Source organism: Nannospalax galili, unplaced genomic scaffold (assembly GCF_000622305.1).
Source record: "Nannospalax galili isolate Female #2095 unplaced genomic scaffold, S.galili_v1.0 scaffold591, whole genome shotgun sequence".
NCBI classification, from domain to species: Eukaryota; Metazoa; Chordata; class Mammalia; order Rodentia; family Spalacidae; genus Nannospalax; species Nannospalax galili.
This window is the reverse complement of record NW_008330926.1, coordinates 1,212,474-1,217,824: the sequence shown is the minus strand read 5'-3', so window position 1 is coordinate 1,217,824 and position 5,351 is coordinate 1,212,474. Positions and strand designations below refer to the sequence as shown.

General features: G+C 39.1%; 1 pseudogene; it reads left to right on the top strand.

Annotated features, from left to right (window-relative positions):
- LOC103752054 overlaps window positions 1–4,611 on the top strand; it is a 26,331-nt pseudogene extending 21,720 nt beyond the window's left edge.
- Window positions 4,612–5,351: the final 740 nt, after the last annotated feature.

Sequence of the window (5,351 nt, the reverse complement as noted above, 5' to 3'; positions counted from 1 at the left end):
TTTTCTTTGTTTCTATTTCATTAATTTCTGCTCTGATTTTTGTTAATTCTTTCTTCTCATCTACTGGGTTTGGATTTCTTTTGTTCTTGCCTTTCCAGAGTCTTGTGTTGCAGTGTTAAGTCATTTATTTGGGTGCTTTCTAGTTTTTTTAATGTAGGCACTTAGAGCTATAAACTGCCCTCTGAGGACTGCTTTTAGTGTGTCCCAGAGGTTGTGTTGTGTTGTATTGTCCTTTTTGTTGAATTCCAGGAATTCTTTTATTTTTTCTTAATTTCTCCTTTGACCCACTCATTGTTTACAAGTGTGTTGTTTAATTGCCATGAGTTCATGTAGCGATTACAGCTTTGTCCAGTGTTGATTTTGAGCTTTATTGCATTGTGGTCTGATAGGATGCATGGAATTATTTCAATTTTTTTGTATTTGTTGGGGTTTGTTTTGTGGCCCAATATGTGGTCAGTTTTTGAAAAAGATCCATGGGGTGTTGAGTAGAAAGTGTATTCTTTGATGCATGGGTGGAATATTCAATAGATGTCTGTTAGGTCCATTTGATGTATGGTATCATTTAATTCAGATGTCTCTCTATTTATTCTTTGTCTAGTTGACCTGTCTAACTGAGACGGTGGGGTGTTGAAGTCCCCATACTATTACTGAGTTGGGGTTAATCTGTGTCTTAAAGTCCTGCAGTGCTGTTTTTATGAATTTGGGTGCACCAGAGTTTGGGGCATATATTAAGGATTAATTGGTTAATTGTTCCTTTGATCAGAATGAAGTGACCTTCCTCATCTTTTTGGTTAGTTTTATTTTGAAGTCTATTTTGTCAGACTATTTTGTCACAACCCCTGCTTGTTTCTTAGTGCCATTTGCTTGCAATATTCTTTTCCATCCTTTTATCTTAAGGTAGTGCCTGTCTTTGAAGGTGAGATGGGTTTCTTGCAGACAGCAAAGAGATGGATTTTGTTTCTTAATCCATTTGCTTAGCCTGTATCTTTTGACTGGGGAGTTTAGTCCATTGATATTTAAGGTTATTATTGAAGGGTGTGTATCGGTTGCGGTCATTTTGATTGATGTTTGTGTTCTCTGTGTAATTTTGTGTTTCCTACATTTTATCTTTGTTTATTTTCTTTTGTTGCCCCTGGGGTCTAGTTGTTTCTGTCTCTGCTCTCAGTATTGCTTCAAGTATTCGTTGAAGGGCTGGTTTTGTGGACATGTATTCTTTCAGGCTATTTGTGTCATGGAAGATTTTTCTTTCCCCCTCAACTATCATAGACATTGTTCCTGGGGATAGTATTCTGGGCTCGCATCTACTGTCATGTAGAAGTGGAAATACCTTGGTCCAGGCTCTTCTGGCTTTCATAGTTTCCATTGATAAGTCAGCTGTAATTCAGATGGGCTGTCCTTTGTATGGGACTTGTTGTTTTTCTTTTGCTACTTTGAGTAGTCTCTCTTTGTTCTGTACATTTGGAGTTTTTACTATGATATGTAGTGGGGAGTTTCTTTTCTCATCCTATTTGGTGTTCTATATGGTTCCTGTATTTGTATGGGGATGTCTTTCCTTAATTTCTGGAAATTCTCTTCTACAAACCTGTTTAAGATCTGATCAACACCATTAACCTGAAATTCTTCTTCTTCCCCTATTCTTATGATCCATAGATTTGGTCTTTTCATGGTGTCCCACATCTCTTGCATATTCCATTCCTGTGTTTTTTAAGTGGTCCAACTCTTCAACTTTATCCTCCACTGTTGATATTGTTTTCCATTTCTTTCATTCTAGTGGTGAAGCTTTCCCCTGTTGTTTCAAGTTGGTTTATTGAATTTTTTACTTTCTTCCTCATTTCTGCCTGAGTTTTCTTCAATGTTTGTATTTTGTGAATTCGTTCAGAAGTTTATCCCTATCTTCTTTTAGTTCTTAGATTTGTTTGTTCATGTGTTCCTTAAATTCATTGAATTCCTTGATCATGTTTATGATTGTTCTTTAAATTCAGTGTCCTGGGTTATCTCTGGGGGGTTCTCCTTATAGAACTCTTTTACAGGACTGATGGAATTTGGTGGGGACATAGTGTTTTGGCTTTCCATTTTATTATTCTTTCATTTTGATTTTGGCATGTGAATTTCTTTTGTTGTTTGTGATTCTGATATGAGAATTAAGTTGAAGTATGCTTCTGTTTGTATTATTGGGTGCCTGGGTCCTTTCTTTATTGGTTATATAAAACTGGTTGGTATAGGTTTTAGGTTTTCTCAGGTTTTTGGACGGAACTGATGGCTTCAGATCAGCAACACATGGAGGCAGGATCAGGGCGCTCTCAGGCAGTCCCATGTAGTCTCAGCCCCTATGCCAGAGGGAGGCCAGAACCTGGCACTCTCTGGCCATATGCTGAGATCAAAGCTGCTACACTGATCTCTGGACCATTTTTAAAAATTGGGTCATTTTTTTTCTTGATTCCTTGTTTTTTGAGTTCTTTGTATCTTTTGGATGTTAATCTTCTATCAGATATATAACTCAGAAAAATTCTTTCCCTCTCTGTGGGCTTCCTCTTCACTGATTATTTTCTTTGCCATATGGAATCTTTTTAGTTATATGAGTCTCATTGTCAGTTGTTGGTGGTCTGTAAAATTGATGGAACATTTCTGATGGTCTTACAGTTTATGTAAATTTTCTCTGTGGAAATAGAAATGAGTGTCATTTTGTTTGAGAGATAAGTTACAGTTTTAAAAATTAAGCTAGTTTTCTTATTTGTTTGTTATTTATAGTCTTACATATATCTAGTCTCAATATATTAAGTTTTGAGAAATACATTCTTGCTATTATCTATAATTTTGCTGTCTGCATTTTGCAGAGATCTTACCATGATCTGAGTGTAGTAGTTGTAAGACAGGGTATGCTGGCTGAAAATGACAGAAATCTCCTCTGATTTGACCTGCCTCCTCCAAAATGTAATGGTAATAGGAAGTCAGTAATAGATGTTTTTGTGGATGGCAAGCACAAGCTCTCTTCTCTACATTCCTTCATCTTTTCTTAGACAAGCAAAGTGGGTCACTGAAAACTTTAAGCTAATGTCTATTTCAACAGAGATAGAAGCTCCTAAGTTTGAGGCTACTCTGAGCTAAATAGAAAGTTCTATGCCAACCTGGCCTACATAAAAGATTCCTATAGCAAAAGAGAAAGAAGCAAGGAGTAGTGGTGCATGGCTGTAATTCCAACACTTGAGAGGCTGAGGCAGGAGGATCACTGTGAGTTCAAGGCCAACCTGGGCTACACAGTGAGATAGAGGAGAGAGGGAGATAGAGAGAGAGAGATCCTCCCTTAGAGAAAAGAGAGAGACTTTCTATTTTCTAATTTCTAATGACTCCAATTAAAAAAATCTTGAGCATGGTGGCTGGCACATATTGAAGGCAGGAGGAATTGCTTGAAGTTCAAGATCAACCTGTGAAACACAGTGAGATTTTGTCTCAAAAAAACAAAGTACAATAAAATAATAAAATAATCAGAGATTAGAGATTAATTAGACTGTGTGAATGTGCCCACTATGTCCTTTGCATAGCTGAGATTTTGATTGTAAAAGTCATCAATGAAATATGGAGCATTAAAACAAATCAAAACGAACAAAGTACCCAGGGTGACATGACTTAGGGGTGGGTAGTCAAGGTGGTGGAAGCTTGAAGCAGCTGGTCATCAAGCTCAAGAAGCAGAGATTCATGAATGTTTGTGCTCAGATGACTTTCTCTTTTTTTTATACAGTCCAGAATCTTAGCCCAGGGAACAGCAGCACCTATAGTAGATGTGTCATCCTATTTAACTACTAATCAAAATGATCTCCTGGGTCTCAGAAGATGATTCAGAGGTTAAGAACACTGGCTGCTCTTGCAGATGACCTGGGTTCAATTCCCAGCACCCACATGGTGGCTAAAAATATCCATAATTCTAGTTCCAGGGTACCGAAGATTCTTTTTGGACCTCTGCAGGCACTGCATGACATGGGTGCACCTATCTACATGTAGGCAATACACTCATACACATAAAATAAAAATAAAATAAATAAAATATTTATAAATAAGATTATCTCGCATAGGCATGGCCTCTGGTTGTCTTAATCCACTAATACCTCACAGATGTGCTTGGAGACTTATTTGCTTCCAAGGTGATTCTAGATTCTGTTAAGTTGACAACATCATCATAGTACTCCTGGATCTCTCTACAAGTCTCAGGCTTGTAGAGAACCTATGTTCACATGGGAGCTGCTTAAGGGTAGTACATTCCTGAATATACTTTCACCCATTCTGTTTGCAGAGCAGCCACCCAAAGTTCGTTTGAATGGTTCCCACCACTGTGAAGGATGGGTAGAGGTGGAACAAGAAGGCCGCTGGGGTACTGTGAGTGATGATGTCTGGGACATGAAGGATGTGACTGTGGTGTGCTGAGAGCTGGGGTGTGGAGCAGCCCAGAACACACCTGCTGGCATGCTGTATCCACCAATGGCAGAAAAGGTTCTGCCTGTGCTCATTCAAGTAGCCCTGTGCAATGGGACAGAAGGGGCTCTGGTTCAATGCGACCAGGTTGAGACCTTTGACTGTGGGCATGATGAGGATGCTGGGGCTGTTTGTGAAGGTGGGTGATGATAGAGCTGGGGGTAGGGTGGAAATTTTGAACTAACCCAGTTCAGAGACCCCTCCTTAGGTTATCACCTCCAATATTCCTTCCTCCACCTACTCTACAGTAGTATGCAATCAGGGCAACATTATCAGTTAATATTAGGTTGATCCAGAGTAATGAAAGGCTGTCCTATGTGCTTGTATTATTAGTTCTTATCTTACATCTCAAAAAGCAAAGCATTTATTTTTATGTATTTTTATGGTTGATGGTTGGGGCATAATGCCAAGAAAGTGTGATAGGGCACCTTCTGACCATAGCATTGCCATGTTAAAGTTTAGGCTGACTCTAGTCTCTGAAATTATCAGGCAGTTGGCCCAGGGTATGGAAGCACATGTCAGCTGAGCCCCAGTTGTCTTGGGAACAGGTCAGCATGTCCTGGAGTGCTCCTGCTAACCGCAGATTTATGGCTTCTGTAGGTTATGCTTGGCTTGCTTCTGCAAAAGAGTAATTGTTGCTTAATAGAATAAAAATTGTTAAGGGGTCTTTACACCTGTAAGCTTGGGAACTTAAACTTTTATGGTTTCTCTGTATAAAAACTGTTAAATCAAATTCACTGCTGGAAGGCACACATGGGGTCCGGTTCCCTCTTCCCACTGTCCTTATGACAACCCGAGGCAAGAATTCTCCAAAACCACAATTTGGAAAATCCTAATGAGCTTATTGAACTTGCCAACTGAGCTTGGGGAGCTGGCTTACTTACGGA